This window comes from Oryctolagus cuniculus, chromosome 8 (genome assembly GCF_051225735.1).
Source record: "Oryctolagus cuniculus isolate XC-2025 breed Fujian yellow rabbit chromosome 8, ASM5122573v1, whole genome shotgun sequence".
NCBI lineage: Eukaryota > Metazoa > Chordata > Mammalia > Lagomorpha > Leporidae > Oryctolagus > Oryctolagus cuniculus.
In genome coordinates this window covers 96,169,564-96,186,628 of record NC_142874.1, presented here as the reverse complement: position 1 = coordinate 96,186,628, position 17,065 = coordinate 96,169,564, and the positions used below count along the sequence as shown (strand labels likewise).

Here is a 17,065-nt window from a genome sequence, read left to right as displayed (position 1 = left end):
TCTAGTGTCCAACACTTTGAGCTGACATTGAACTTTTTATCATTCCATAAGTTTGCCATCTGCTGTTAGTGGCCAACCAAAGAACAGAAGCAATGAAAGGCATGATGTTTGACCTCAAAGAACTTAAAAGGAGCTTAGAAGAAAGCAAAAATGTACAACACTGAAATTCCTTAGCAGGAATTGCAAAGTAATGAGTGGGAAATCACGAGAACACACAAAATGCCTAATTTTTCCTGGAGTTCATAATGCAAAGCAGTGAGAGAAGACAATGCCCACCCATCTGGAGATGCTTTATGCACAAGGAGAGGAAAAACCAGGTTTCTTTTCATGGTTGATGCCTGGACAAGTGTGTGAGAGCTGCATTTCAACCCCACTGGCCCTCAGCTGGGACCTTCTTGGCAATGACTCTGAACATCCACAGCAGTTCCCATCTGGTGGATGAAGAGGTAGCTGGGAAAGACTTCCAGGACCTCCAGTTATGCATGGAGCTACTTCCTCATCATGAACCTCTGAGTTAATTTTCAGAAAGAACTCCAAAGTATTTTAACACTGGTACATTTTTGGAATTTTCATATCCAGCTTGACTAAACTTTGTTTTTCTGTTCCAAACAACCTTATATTTCTTTTTAAATTTCATCTTCTTAGAAAAAATTATGGAGTCATATGTTGGAATAAAAGAGAAAATTTGTACTTGTTAGTATTGAATATTGAATGGCCCCAAATATGTTACTAAGTAATAATTCTCCAGAAGGATCTTAAAAGGAGTCTTTTCTCCCTTTCCCATCAAATGCATTCATGTATGCACGCACACATATTCCATCTGTGCTATACAATTTAAAATTTGGCAATATGATTATCTTTTTTTTTTTTTCTCAAATTGTTGCATAGATTCAAGACTGTTTTTTTTTTTTATTTTTTTTTTTATCTTTTATTTAATGAATATAAATTTCCAAAGTACGTCTCATGGGTTACAATGGCTTTCCCCCCCATACCGTCCCTCCCACCCACCACCCTCCCCTTTCCCACTCCCTCTCCCCTTCCATTCACATCAAGATTCATTTTCGATTATCTTAGTATACAGAAGATCAGCTTAGTATACCTTAAGTAAGGATTTCAACAGTTTGTTCCCACACAGAAACATAAAGTGAAAAATAATAGATGATTTTTTTTAAATGATGATGAAATCAGATCAGACCTATTGTCATGTTTAATCCCAGTGAGAGTCAAGTTGGGAATTGATAGTTTCTTTTTTTTTTTTTTTTTTAACAGAAGATCAGTTTAGTGTACATTAAGTAAAGATTTCAACAGTTTGCACCCCCATAGAAACACAAAGTGAAATATACTGTTTGAGTACTCGTTATAGCATTAAGCCTCAGTGTACAGCACATTAAGGACAGAGATCCTACATGAGGAGTAAGTGCACAGTGACTCCTGTTGTTGACTTTACAAATTGACACTCCTGTTTATGGCATCAGTAATCTCCCTATGCACCAGTCATGAGTTTCCAAGGCTATGGAAGCCCCTTGAGTTCTCCGACTCTTAGAAAATTTGGCAATATGATTATCTTAAAAGGTGAGATAAGTCATCAGTTGCCAAATTGGATTTAAAATTCTGATTAGATTGTTTGAAGGCTATAGAAATCTCATTTCAATTTTTTAATTAACGAATTCATTTTGCTTTTTAATTTGAAAATTAGAGAGAGAAAGATTTTTCATCTACAAGTTTACTCCCCAGAAGCCAGGGCTGGGCCAGACTAAAGCCAAGAGCCAGAAACTTAACCCAGGTCTTAGGGACCAAGTATTTGAGCCATCACTTGTTGACTCTCAGGTGCACATTAGCAGGAAACTGGAATCTGAAGCAGAGCCAGGACTTGAACCCAGGCACCAAAAATGGGATGCAGGTGTCCCAAGGCACATCTTAACTGTCACAACAAATGTCCATGCTTTCACTTTAATTTTTAACTAAGAGGAAATTACAAGATCTACATATTTTTAAAATAAGGATTTATTTGTTGTTTGCTTTGTTTTAAAGGAGAGTTAGAGAGAGAAGGAGAGACAGAAAGAAATCTTCCATCCACTGGTTCACTCCCCAAATTGTCACAACAGCTGGGGCTAGTCCAGGCAGAAGCCAGGAGTGAGGTGCTTCCTCAGGGTCTCCCATGATGGGGCAGGGCCCAGGGACTTGGACTATCTTCCAATACTTTCCCAGGCAAGTTAACAGGGAACTGGATCAGAAGTAGAGCAGCCAAGACTTGAAACTGTACCCATATGGGAGGCCAACACTATAAACAATGGCTTAACCCGCTGCACAACAGCACTGGCCCCTATTTATTTCTTTGAAAGGCAGAGTTATAGAGAGATAGTGACAGAGAAAGAGAGATGTTCCATCTGCTGGTTCACTCCCCAGATGGCCACAATGGCCAGGGCTGAGCCAGGAGCTTCATCTGGATCTTTCATGTGAGTGCAGGAGCCCAAGCATTTGGGTCATCTTCCACTGCTTTCCCAGACCATTAACAGGGAGCTGGATCAGAAGTGGAGCAGCTGGGAAACGAACCAGATGCTGGTGTCACAGGTGGTGGTGCAGTTATGGCCATTGAGGCCATCTGGGGAGTGAACCAGAAGATGGAAGACCTTTCTCTCTGTCTACCTCTCTCTGGAACTCTTTCAAATAAATAAAATAAATCTTAAAATAACTAAAGTTTATTGCAGTAACAGTTTTTGAATCTTTTCTCTCATTCAGCTTACCATTAAAGATCAAACACATTAGTTCAGGGAGCTATCATATTTATCTTTCTGGTTCTGGTCATTGTGGCAACCAGCCTCTAGGATGACCCCCCCCCCCCGGTGATTTGCCTCTTGATATTCATGGCCCTGTGCTGTCCCCTCACACCATAAACAGAGCTGACCTGTGTAACCAATAAGATGCATGAGAAATAATAGAGTAGAACTTGCTTGGAGAGGTCCATCATAGAGACATTGCAGTGTCTACTTTGCTCTTTGGAATATTCATTATGAGAGAAGACAGCTGGTTTGTCACAAGGACTCAAGCAAACCTACAGGGAGGGCCACAGTGAGGAATGGAGACCTTTTGCCAATGAAGAGCACTACTTTGCCAGGTGTTTGAGTTTGTCACTGTGGAAGTGAATCCTCTCAACTTGGACAAATTTTTTAGATGACTACAACCTTAGCTAACATCTTGACTGTAACCTCAGAGAGACTGACAAAATCACTAAACTATTTGCCCATGGCAGGGGTGGGAGGAATGCGTGCATATTGCTTTAAACATTTTAGTCTGTGCAAAACTTCTTGTTGTACGTAGAAAACTAATAATTAATTTGGTACCAGAAGTGGGGTGCTATCCTAGCATAAGCCTTATATGTGGGAGGGATTTCACAACCTGGAAAAGGAATGACTTTGAGATGTAAAAATACAAACCGTGCTGAAGAAAATGTTAGTGAAACCTGATGACCTTCAGGGATGCTGCTGGAGAGGGCTCAGTGGAATATCTGGAAAACAGTTTCAGGAACCAGAAGATACGAGACCTTGTGAGATGGTGATAGAGGATTTAGCAACATGGTCACATGGAACAAATATGGAAAAAAGGGTCTGTGTATATATAATGAATTGGGGGAATCTGACCAAGGGGATTTCCAGGCACTGATGAAAGAGCTGCTTGTGTTCTTGCTGCTTATAGCAATATGTTTGAGGAAAGATAAGCTCAGGGAAGGACTGTAAAACAAAGAAAGAGTCCAGACTTTCTGGTTCTGAAATTTTCCAGATGACAGGCAATGCTGAAATTGTAAAATGGCTTCCAGGCAAAGACTGAATCCAGGGCTCTTCCAGGAAAATACCGTCTAAAGTAAGCCGTGGTAATCACTGCAAAATCCTATTTTCATGATTAAGAAAATATTTCATAAAACTACACAGCTTATAAGAAGCTTAAGGGCATTGTCCTTTAGCAGTTTCAACAAAAGCCCAAAGTGGAAAATGGTTTATTTTAGAGAAATTTATTAGCACGGCTTTTGTCTGTTGAAGCAAACCTCACCTACAATGCATTTTCATATAACCTACAAAGTTTAAAATAAAAATATATATTATAGGCAGAAACTCTTATCAGGTTGGATTGAATGCATTGGAACTGTGCAAAATGGAAAGACGCCTTCAGATACCAAAATTTTCATAGGCAGAAAGGCTGTATCACCTGTAAAACATGAGTTTCTTTTAATGCAACAGGAAGGAAGGATCTGAAGGTAAAATCAAAACCTCAGAGGGTGGATCCAAGAAGCATGGTGTATGGGATTCAGCTTAACACAAATGCACCCATCTTGGATGCAGCAGCCATCTTGCCCATTAGGTAACCCTGACAGCATTCCAATCCCTATGAAAGAGTAAACAATGCCATTAAGATAACCTGCTAGGCTTGTCTTGCCAAGCAAGCCCTGGAATATCCCTTATCTAGTGCCTGAAATGTTAATGTTTCTTTAAAAATTCCAGGGGCATTCTGATTAGCCATTTTTGTCTATAAAATTCTTCTGCTCTCGCCTCACAATGCAGAGGTTCACCCAAGATCAAGCTTCCCCCCATGAGTCCCTCCAAAAAAACACATTCTTTGTAATCTTACATTTGTCCTCCTTTTTTGGTCTCTGCATCTCTTCCAGCTTTGGCAGCCAGTTCTTGTACACCAGGTTTTTCCAAAACACATGGAGAGTCATTCTAGGAAAGAGTAGATCTGAGTCCTCATTAAGGAGATTCTGACATTTACCTGGCTGGGTTTTAGAATTGCTGTGAAGTGATGCCTCCTCTTTCCCCCACTTTTGAATTGGGAAATCTGTAGCAGTCATTTAATGCCTCTCCCATCATCATGTGTCAGGTATGGGAAGGGCGGATAAATTTCCCCTTTACTGAGTGGGCCTGCAGATTGGGAGGAGCCGTACTTGAAAAGATACACTGAAGGACCTATACCTGAAGAGCCTCATCTGCCCCTGGATCTGAATTGGGTGGGGAGACCCTGGACTTAAAGCTGATGCTGTAATGAGATGAAATTTCGGGGCAGCTTTGTGAATGAGTAAGTCTGTTTCACAAGTGCGAGGGATGTGAGTCACGGAGGACCAGAGCACAGACTGCAGTAACCAGCCTCCCTGATCACGCCCCATAATTCTTGCCTTCTGGTAGTCATCCCTATTTAGCCCCCACCCATGACTAGGCCTCATCCATGCCACCGAAAGGATGCTGTAAAAGTACGTGTGACTTCATAAAAGACAGTGCAGTTTCCACTTTGCATTGTCTTGTATTCCCACCATGGCAGAAGCCAGTTGCTGAATCCAGACGACACTCAAGCAGTCCCGTGACGAGGTCGGTGCAGTGAGGAATGAGACTTCGTGCCAACAGCCAACACCAACTCACTGAGCCGGGGGTGTGAGCCACTTTGGAAGCAGATCCATCCTCTAGGGCCAGTAAAGCCTTCAGTTGACCACAGCCCTGGCCAACATCTTGACCAAAACCTCATGATAAGGGCCGGCACTGTGGCACAGTAGGTTAATCCTCTGCCTGCGGTGCCAGCATCCCATATGGGCATCAGTTCTAGTCCCAGCTGCTCCTCTTCCAATCCAATTCTCTGCTATGGCCTGGGAAAGTAGAAGATGGCCCAAAAAGTTGGGCCCCTGCACCAGCATGGTAGCCTGAGAAGAAGCACCTGGCTCCTGGCTTTGGATGGGCATAGCTCTGGCCATTGCAGCCATCTGGGGAGTGAACCAACGGACAGAAAACCTTTTTTTCTCTCCCTCTCACTGTCTGTAATTCTACCCCTCAAGTAAAATAAAATCTTTAGAAAAAAAACTTCATGATAGTGTCTGCCATGCTTTTAAAAATCACAAGGAAACCCACTGTTGCTATTCATATTTTTACATCATCCCAAAGTTGACACTTTGAAAAGAAAATGAGATTAAAAGTATGAAAGTTACACAGGAAAAACATAAACCTCTATTTTCACTGATATGAGGAATATTTGGAAAACACAAGAGAAAATGTTGAAAAGCTACTGTAAGTAATGAGAGATTTCAGTATGGTGACAAGAGACCAAAGAACTATGTCTATCCTAGATGCAGTCAAGAGGCTCTGCGTCAAGGTCTCCCCAAGAGTTTATAGGCAGCAGCAGGAAAGCTGGAGCTCTTACTTCATTGCATTCTACCTAATTCAGATCATTCAGCCAACAAGTTCCACAAAGGAACAGAACAGTTTTAGCTGTGTAGCAGTTGAGTGCTACACATACAACATGCAAATACGTGCACATGTCAGGGAGCTGTGTCTGATTCTGAAACTGCAGTTAGCAGGAGGGACATAGTGGAGCGCTTGTTGTCAACCTGAATCGTCTCATCCTTACCTCAGTCTCTGTAGCTTCCAGAACCCCCTCAAATAATCCTCTCTGAGACTAATAATCCAGGCCTCTGTGGTTTGGCATCTGGCTTCTGGGCCACTGCTGAGTCACTCTCCCCATTCTTGGCAAGCTTTTACCTGTGTGAGTTTCTGCTATGTTAGCTGGTTCCCATCCCTAAGGGTATGTTCAAGCCCAGAAGCAATACTAAGTGTCTCCTTGGTGTTTAAATTTGCAGCATTGCATATTGTTAACTCTCAACCACCAGGCTTACAAGTCTCAGGAACAGGTGAGTCTTGTTGCTGAACCACAAACTGGTTGCTGCCTTTACCAGATCCATTAGCAAGTGACAGATCGAATCAGGATGGGTTGCCTTTGCTCCCATCATTGCATAATCCCTGAAGAAGACATCAGGACAAAAATGGTGCAGGAGTAAGGTGGGGGAGTGGGTCTGCCAAGTGAATAGCGAGTCTCAGGAGCAACACGCAGTCTGCAGTCTCACCTGACACCTCAGGGCCCCTCTCCAGGTTCCGAGCCCTCGCAGCGATGTATTATACATAGTCGACCTTTTTTCCATGTTTGAAAGAAAATCCCTAAGGCTAAAATATGTTCACACATACGAGGATACTGGAGTGTTTGTTCTCATAGCCATCCCAGACATGGGAAAGCTGAGGGTGACAGCCTCCAAGAGGAGACACGGCAGGGCTCACACAGGCTTGGCAGCAGGGCACTGGGAGTGAGCAAAGTGGGAGTGATTTTTAATGGCTTTCCAAGCAGTGGGAGAGAGCTTCTCCATAGGCAAAGAGACAAATGGCCAGAGGCCAAAATGCAGACCCTGCTGGTAATCTGTACGCTTTCTCTGAAGTGAATTGCCAAGGTGAGACCCCCCGATTTCAGCAAGCCAAAGTGAGGGCTTGTGAGAATTTCTCATTCTGAAAGAACTCCATGCTGAAGCATATGCCATGTTGACTCACAGTGAACTGCAACCTGGGCCTGTGGAGAACACAACTGAGATTTGCAAGGTCAGAAAGAGGGAAAAAGATGAGGACATTCCCTCAGCATTCACCTGTCCTGGAAACTATTAAAACAGTACATCCTGGAATCTCCAGAGTGTGGCTTGCCTAGCACGGTTTCACAGTGCTCTCCAGTCTCTCAGCAATTCATCTCACGAGATAGTAAGGAACTCAAAAACAGACTTACACTTACTTTTATTTGAAATGGATATACAGCATATCACATTTGGTCTGTCAAGAAAAAGGAACTTTGAAATAAAAATCAAAATAGTATGTTGGGAACTAAAAGAAACTTAGAAACCAAAACTCCATAGATACCTCCAGCAAAATAAATGGGTGCAGAGCCAAGAGTGAGTGCATTAAGCTTCTTTTGAAAAGTCAGTGGTATTTCCAGTTCTCCAAGGATTCAGCCTTGATTCACATGCAATTTCAAAAGTACATATCTCAATCAATGATTCTTTTTTTTTTTTTTAAGGTAGAGCATCAGAGAGAAATAAGAGACAGAGAACCATCCATTGTTTCATTCCCCAAATGCCTGCCACACTCAGGGCTGCCATGTGAGTAACAGGAGCTCAAGCACTTCAGCCATCTTCTACTACCTTCCCAAGTGCATTAGCAGGAAGCTGGATCAGAAGCAGAGCAGCTGGGACTCTAACAAGTTCTCTTAGATTGGATTGCAGCATTGCAAACAGTGGCTTAACCCACTGCATGGGAACACTGGCCGCCAATGATTCATTTTGATCCAGGCTTTTCAACATGCCTCACACCTAGCCAGGCACTGGTGCTATAGAGAGGAGTAGCACAAGTCTGCCCAGAGAAGAGTCTAGCAGATGATATTTTTGCTGCCTTACTAGCAAAAAGAAATGATGCACCCAGTCAGTTCAACTTTCTGGAGAGCTGACTATAGGATCCTATGCAAAGCCCTGATAAACCTTCAAACAATGCCCAGCAGGAAATGACTTATTAAAGTCACATCACATATTGACTTGGTAATGAGTAATGTGCATCTGGGCACAGCAGATTTACTTCGGCATGATGTTTGCTAATGCTAATATTACAATCAGCTGGTATTCCCTGATCACTTCCACGGAAGACGGACTGTAGACGTATGCTAGGCAAGAACTCAGAAAAGCACTAAGATGGCCAAGTGTGGAGAATCATACAATAAGATTAATATTCCCTGATCTTCTAAAGATAAAACACGACTTCTTTTCCCACCCTCTGTTTCTTCTTCATGTGTGTTTTTTCTTTTTTTTAAGAAATTATATATGACTTCTTAGGAATATGGAAAATACTGTAATCTTTATAAAACCATGGATCATGGGAGAAGAAACAAAGTACATTCTAATTTACTGAGTCCCTGCTAAAGGCTAGGTATTGTACTTGGTATACGACATAAATTTTAATCTTCCTTACAGCCCCACATAGATACAAGTATTGCCATCATCAGTTCAAAGATAAGGAAACAAAAGCCTGCAAGTATTTCTGTAACCCATAAAATGCTAAACCAGAATTTGAACATTGGCCCACCAACTATAAGACCCAGACCTTTCCAGTAACCAATGCTCTTTATCTCTTACTAACCCAATTTACAAAGAACCATCAGAGAAATGGGCAAGGTGATTAATTGAATGGTATTTGACACCCTCAAAATCATGCAGATGTTCAAATCCCAGAGTCTTATGTTAATGATTAATGGATTAATCCTTAAAGGTTGATGGATTCAGGTGGAGGCTTACTCATATAGCATCTAAACATGGGGCCTTTGGGAGTGATTGGATTATATTAGGTTGGTAGGGTACAGCCCCAGGATCAAACTATGATGGCTTTATAAGGAGAGACCACATAGAGCGTAAAGGAAGAGTGTTGTTCCTATGCCATCTGATGGCACCTCTGAACACGCTTCACTACTGCCAGTCTCCACCAGAAGCCAGACTAATGGGGCTGCCGGATCTTGCGTGGTGACTTTCCAAACTGTAAGCCAAAAATAAGCCTTCTTCCCTCCTAAGTTGTTCCTCATGGGTATTTTGGTGAAAATTAGAAGAAGCTGACTAATACAAGAGAACTGACTGTTCACAGAAAAGGAAATACAAATGGTTCTTAAACATATTTTTAGATATTTAATCATACTCATAATAGGACAAATGCAGATTAAAACTTCACCTCTCAAAATAGCAGAAATGAAGAACATTTGGTACCACACTATGTTGGTGAGAGTGTGGAACACAGGTTTGCTCTTATAGGTTGCTGGTTAGAGTAAAGATTAATGCAACTGGTCCACAGGGCAATTTGGCAATTTCTATCAAAATTACCCTTCTATGGTTTTATACTTCAGCTATACTTGCATTTGTGAGAAATGATAAATGTGTAAGATTATTCATTGCAACACTGTTTGTAATAGCAAAGGTGTTCATTAGGATGCTTAAAATGGATGGTCACCTATACAAAGAATCATGCACAATCATTAAAAAGAATTATCACCATTTAAGTGAAAAAGGGAATATGCAGGACAGCAATAGTCACGTGTTTCTTTTGTATGAAGGAAAAATACACACAAGTGTTTGCATGTAACTAGAAATTATTAACCCTGGTTGCCTCTAAGCAGGAATGTGTGTATACACACATATAACCTTTGTGTCATTTGAATTTAGAGTCTTGAAAATGTATAATCTAATCTTTAAATGTAGAAATTAAAACAGATACCAATCAATTCTCTGGATTTAACAACGCAATGTTGAACTACTGAACAATAGAATGTTAAAAATTATGGGAAGCCCTTATTTTGGACTGAACTGCACTAGGCTCCAACAGACCAGATCAAAACAAAATGGAGTTACCCATGCTAAGCACCATAAAATCGCTGAACCTTTAAGGAAGAGGTAGATCCCAAAACAGACCAGGTTTCCCAGAAAACATGAAGATTCCAGTCTACCTGAGTGTGCTCTCTGCTTCAGCCTTTACAAAAATGGCTTCTAAATAATTAATGTTGTTTTCCTACTATTGTGTTTCCTTGTTCCCATCTTACAAAATCTACCAATCTGCTATTTCCCAGTGAGAGTTTTCATGCTATGTTGTAGAATGAAGATTGCTTTGATTCATGAGTTGTGAATAAAAGCTAATTAGATTTGTAACTAAATTTGTTGCAATTCTGTCTTTTAACAAGAAAGAGGATATGATACTCTTCTTCTGTGAAACTGAACATTGTGCAACTTGATTGCAATTACCACCAGCCAGCCTTCTCTGGTCATTCATGTCTTTGGAACTCCTTCCACATTCAGTCATTGTTAGGGCTATGAACTGAGCTCTTTTCTTCCTTCTCATCATAATATATATAACAATGATGGCAACTATGCATAGGAAGTCTGCTATTCGGTACGCTGTGCACTTGGAGCTGTGGTTCTATTGTCTCATTTAATCCACACAATGATGTTATACAGTAGAAACAACAGACCCATTTTAAAGGTGAAAAAAGAGCGATTTATAGAAATTTGTATTCTCTATTTTGATTGGTTTCTAGATAGTATGAAGCAACTGTTTCCTAACATGGATGGTTTTGAGAGGAAAGAGAAATTTAAAAACAAAAAGAGGAGGGGAAGTCTTTAACAGCCCACAGTCAACCCAGAAAATAAAGATGTCGACACAAAATCTACCCCACAGAGAGTATTCTGAAGGACTTGTCTCACATTCAAGTCTTACTCAGAAAAAATAGCTCTTGGGTGATATGAGATTCAAATATGTTCAGGGAGGAAAAAAATTGCATCAAACTAGAAGGCCCCCCCACTCCTCTGCCTGTTCCATCATTCCTCCAGCTCAGTGTATACAAAGCAAGTCCTCTGCTTTCACTACAAAGAGTGTGAAATCCTTTCCTTACCTTAAATGATAAAAGTCATGTAGTAAACCCCCTTCCCCAGTCCTCGCAACAGCCTCAGCATTTCTCAGCAGTGACTGGGTGCAGGGTGCAAGCCTGCTTCCACACTGGAGGGCCTGGCAGGCCCTGTCCACTACAATATCCTCTGTATGTTAGTGCTGAAGCAAGGACAACAAAACCAACTGCTCTGTCTCGCGCCTCCTTTCTGTCACTGTTCAGGAGGCTTGAAAGGAAGTGATAAAAAAAAAGAAAGGAAGGAAGGAAGGAAGGAAGGAAGGAAGGAAGGAAGGAAGGAAGGAAGGAAGTGATTGGGGCTAGCACTGTGGCACAGTGGATTAACGCCCTGGCCTGAAGTGCTGGCATCCCATATGGGCGCCGGTTCGAGCCCCAGCTGCTCCACTTCCTATCCAGCTCTCTGCTATGGCCTGGGAAAGCTGTGGAAGATGGCCCAAGTCCTTGGGCCCCTGCAACTGTGTGGGAGACCCAGAAGAAGCTCCTGGCTCCTGGCTTCAGATTGGCACAGCTCAGTCCATTGCAGCCAATTGAGGAGTGAACCATCGGATGGAAGACCTCTCTCTCTCTCTCTCTCTCTCTCTCTCTCTCTGCCTCTCCTCTCTTTGTGTAACTCTGACTTTCAAATAAATAAATAAATCTTTTCAAAAAAAGAAGGTGATTGTGCTTGCCAGCAGTGCTAACAAACTGGCCTCAGTTCCCTGTTGTCCAGCTCATAGCTTCATCAATCCAAGTTTTCCACCCATTCTCTCTGCCACAAAGAGGCGTGTCTGACCTCACTGAGCAGCTCCCAAGAGAAGGGCTACTGTGCCCTCTTCCAAAAATGAAGGAGACTGACAACAGTCAACAGTTTTCCCAAAAATTGCCATTTTAGCTCTAAATTCCTTTTCAGTATGCCATGAGGTTTGTGATAGAATTCAGACCATTTGATTAAAAATACAATGGAACAAAAACAACCAAAGAACCTCAGTGTTGATATTGGAGAATGAGAGCCACTAAACCGCTACCAAGGGCAGAAGGTGGTGTATGGAGCACAGGGTGAAGACAACACAAAACTGATTTCTCCTTCCAGCTGTAGTGAATGATTTTCTTTATTGCTTCCATACAATTCAATCCACTGGAACATCATGCAATCTGATTTTACTTATTTATGGCAAGGCATTGTTCTAGGCACTGAGAATACAGGCAAAACCAGAACTAAGTGCCTGTCCTCAAGAGGGTTGATAGTCTACTTGGTGATGCAGAATAATGTAGGGACCTGCATTATGGCCCAATGGGTTAATCTGTTGCCTGTGGCATTGGCATCCTGTATGAGTGCTGGTTCCAGTCCCAGCTGGCCACATCCATTCCAACTCCCTGCTAATGCTCCTGGGAAGGTAGCAGAAGATGCCCAAGTACTTGGGCCCAATCACCCATGTGGGAGACCTGGATGGGTCAGCGTGCCCCAGCCCCAGCTGTTGAGGTCATTTGGGGAATGAACCCACAGATAGAAGATCTCTGTCTTCCCCTGTCTCTCCCTCTCCCTCTCTTTCTCTGTCTCTCTAAAACTCTGCCTTTCCAATAAATAAAATAAATTTTTAAAAAGAAAAGAAATACACATATAATTACACATAAATTGTTAGATAAGTGGTATGTGACATGAAAAACAGAGATAGAACTAATAAGAGGGTACATTTCAGTGAAGGTGGTCAGGGAAGGCAGACCTGAGGAGGTGCCACCCCCAGAGGCCTGAGTGCATGCAGGGGAAGAGCCAAGTTCAAGGCCCCGGAGAAGGGAGCGGGTTTGGCAGAAACAGCAGAGACCTGTGAAGGAAGTGAAAGTGAAAATGGAAGGACATGGGGTCAGCCAAAGTAGCCGCAATCCCTGGCAGGCCTTGTGGGTCATAACAAAGAATCTGATACTGGGAAATCCTTGAAAGGTTTTGAGCAGATGAGTGGCATGATCTGATCTCACTGTAAAATGACATCTTTGGAATCTATGATAACCTCACGATAAAAAGTTCAAAGAAAAAAAAACTGGCTGCTGGGTACAGAGTATAGGTCATAGATATGGCAGGCAAACTCTAAGATGCCCCCAATGACCACTGCTTCTGATGCACCTGCTCTTTGGATTGCTTTCTCTTGTGTACATAGTAGATTCACCAACTCACAATGAATAAAGTATGACAGAAGTAATAAGAGGTCACTTTTGAGGTTGGGCAACAACAACAAAACAACAACAAAAAACTGTGGCTTCCAACTCAGCTGTTCTCTCCTCTCTTCCTCCCTCCCCTCCTCCCTCCCTCTCTCTCTCTGCCCCTCTCCCTGTCTCCCCCTCTCCCTGTCTCCCTGTCTCTCTACCTCCCTGTCTCTCTCTCATCACTTACTCTGGGTAAAGACAGCTGCTGCCATATTTGGAGCTGCCCTGTGCCCAAGTGAACAAGGAACTGACACTTCCCAAAGCCTCCAAGGAGCTGAAGCCTGGATAGGACATGAGTGGTGCTGGAAGCAGATCCATCCACTCCTGTCAGATCCTGAGATAATGTCAGCCTGGGCTGCAAGCAGCTTCATGGGAGACACCAAGCCCCCAGCTAAGCAGCTCCAAGTTTCCTGACTCACTGACACTGTGTAATATGTTGTTTTTCAGCCATTCTATTTTGGGATAATATGTTCTCCAGCAATAAATAACTAATACAAGGGAATAAGAGCAGAAGCAGAAAGATTAAAGACCAGTGTGCTAACCGGCAGGCAATGACTTGGGATAGGTAGTAATGGTGGAAGCAGTGAGAAGTGGACTGGGTGGGTCAGGCAGAGGTGAGGAGGGAGTGGCCTGCTCTTTGTGACCGGGGGAAGGAAAGCACAAACCACAGCCCTGGTTCCCACTCAGGGTAAGGTGACCAGCGGGCCCCACAGTGGGACTGTTTGTGTGCCGTCATGGATGCAGATGGTGGCTCTAGAAAAATCTTGATGTTGGCTCCTATGGAAAGGTGTGAGGACAAGAAGACTGAGCGAAAGACCTGGCCTGGGCCAAAGCTACGACTACGTGGCAGGAGTTAAGAAGCCGATGCAAGTATGCCTGGAAGGGGAAAGTGACAGGATGTGGCAACAGCAGGATCCTACAGAGGTTAAGACAGAAACACCTTTGTTTGGGTGAAGTTAATCTGAGAAATTCATCGGAATAAACAGTGTGTTCCCAGGGGCAGGAGTTAAAGATCCTTAGAAAGCTGTACTCTGTCATGCTCCTGTCTCCAGGATGGGTCACCAGATTACTGTAAGCACAGGGACTCATCATGCACCACAGGCTGTCACCAGGCATGCAAGCATCTGTCCTGGAAGCAAGTTAACCTTGAGATTAAGACGGATGGGTTTCGATGTCAGGAAGATCAAGGTGGGAATTCCAGCTCCACTGTTGCTCTTGGTCTCTAAGCAGAGCCCCACTACTATGTCAGAGGTTACAAACAGAGAGGTACACACATCCCTGCACAGTGATTTTTCTAGGAAAAGCTGCCATCAAAAGCCTACTTTACTCCATCAATGAACACAGCTGCTGGTTCCCTCGGCTCTCTTCCCACCCTTGATAAGGGAGCCTTTAAAATGCCTTAAAGAAGAGCTTTGCTGCTGAGCTGAGACCCAAGTGGGGACAGGGCCAATTCATGGGAGGAACAATGCTCTACAGAGTGGCATGCCTTCCGACCACTCCATGCACACAGTGTCACCACATCTGCTTTGCCAGCAGCTTCACTCTGCTTTGTGACCTACTGATACACAGAGAGACAACCCACAGGAGAGGCAGGTCAAGATGTTGCTGAGTCACTGCAGGACCAAGCGCCCACCCGGACATCTGCAAGGTGTAGGCTAAGCCCAGGGTCTGTCACACCACAGCTGTGGGGCACACCCCAGCTTGGACAGTACACCACGTTTGGGTATTTGGGGCCTTACCATTAAAAAGTTAATGCGTAACATCGAATGGCAATGCTGCCTCAGCAGCAGCAGCCAGGTTCAGGGACAAAAGGCATGACAAAGTAAAACCACCAAGAAAAATGGGCTGGAAAGGATAGATATTCACAAGCCAATATCTCCAGGAATACAAAGAACAGTATTATCAATTAGCCACATAATTATATGCAAGAATGAAGGGTCTTCAAAAAATCCATTGAAAAGATAGCTTATGAAAAATATGCATTCCATTTTTCTAAAAATGCTTTGAAATACCCTCATGTAGAGAAGCAAATCATATGTTATCACAAAATTCTGAACACACAAGAAAAACTGGAAAGGACAAAATGTTTGTTTCATGTACTCATCTAATCTCCAAGTCCATGGCTCAAAGACATCCACCTGCATCCAAGAAAATGTCATCAGCTGGGCTTCCTGCTCTAAAATGAAAGACTTCAGAAATCCAAATACGCTGGTAAATCTAAATCTGCTTCATCTGGGCCTATAATTAAGCCATAACCTCCTGCAAACACCCACAAACATTTATACTTAGAAATGGAAGAATCAAAATTACACAATTCACCAGCTTTCTTAATATTCCTCCCCACTGTGGCTCTTCACCAGCATTCTGTCATTTCTAATCTTTAGTGTCAGCTTGACAGTTAAACCAAACAAGAGCTAATGTTTGTGGCAGGAGAAAATAATCAGCACATCCACTCATTAGCATCCTGCTCACACATTCATTGTCAATTATAAATATTTGCTTGGGTTAAACTCTGCCACCATCATTGAAGCCATTACTGCCTGTAACAGAGTGATATATTTGAAGAGTCAAGCCTCTGGCATTTTGCAGCTGGGACCCAAGAATAATCAAAATGTTCATAAACTAACACTCGAGTCCCAGCAGAGTGTCTTACTCCAGATAACTAATGATTACCCTACACAATGCAACTACAAGTCAAACTCTGATTCATGAGTTTCATAATGATGCTTCTGGGCTATACCCATTAGCTTTTGTTAAAAGCCTTTCCAATTGCTATTTTGGGAAACTTTTAGGGGCAATCAAATACAAATACAGACAGTCCTTCACATACAAGAGTTCAATTTACAACTTTTTGACTTTACAATGGTGCAAAAGCAATATGCATTCAGTAGAAACTGTAGTTTAAATTCTGAGTTCTGGTTTTTTCCTGAGTGAGCAATATGTGTTACTCTCCTCTCTCCTGATGCTGGGCAGTGGCATTGGGCTACAGTGCCCCAGAAAACCACGTGATCATGGAGCAGGGAGGTGGGGAGAAGGGAACACCAATACCATAAAGCCATGATGTTTGGTATGTTAGGAGTTCTCATGTTAAACAGTTTAAACTTAAGATAGTTCAATTTATCATGGGCTCATCAGGACATAATCCATTTGTAAGTCAAGGAGAATCTGTACACAGTTGGATCTGTACATTGGAAGATTCTGCAGGATTCTCGGGGAGCCCTTGATTTCTACTAAATGTAACAAAAGAAAGTTATTGGTCTCCCTTCCAGATTCTCTTTGAAGTAGTTGCACCTGCCCTGAACTGCTGAGGATTGTCTCCTAACTATTCAGCTGCCTCCTTCTCCAGAGACATGCCCTTGGACAAATGGGAGTTATCTTGACCTGGAAGCTATGCCCTCCCTACAAGTCCCTCAACCTCAGCCAGAGACTTACTGACTTGGAGTACACAGTGCAGGCTCCCTCTCTCAAGGGAGAGATGAGCAGAGCAATGTGGTGTAGCTCATGCTCCAGAGCTTCCCCCAGGCTGAAGGGAGTCTCCCAGGGAGTCCATGTTCTTTCCTCCAGCCTTGCCCGGTTCTTTCACCTTCACCTGAGAAGGAAAAAAAAACACTTGAAAAATGATCCC

At 42.8% G+C, this 17,065-nt stretch overlaps 1 long non-coding RNA gene across 1 annotated transcript in view; it reads right to left on the bottom strand.

Moving 5' to 3' along the window:
- Positions 1–4,111: 4,111 nt before the first annotated feature.
- Positions 4,112–17,065, bottom strand: part of LOC149125096 (uncharacterized) — a 35,756-nt gene continuing 22,802 nt past the window's right edge. The window contains exons 2-4 of the long non-coding RNA XR_016212398.1: positions 16,873–17,029; positions 4,621–4,712; positions 4,112–4,377 (exon numbers count right to left, since the gene is read on the bottom strand). This is a non-coding gene — a long non-coding RNA (uncharacterized LOC149125096). The remainder of the gene's footprint in view (positions 4,378–4,620; positions 4,713–16,872; positions 17,030–17,065) is intronic.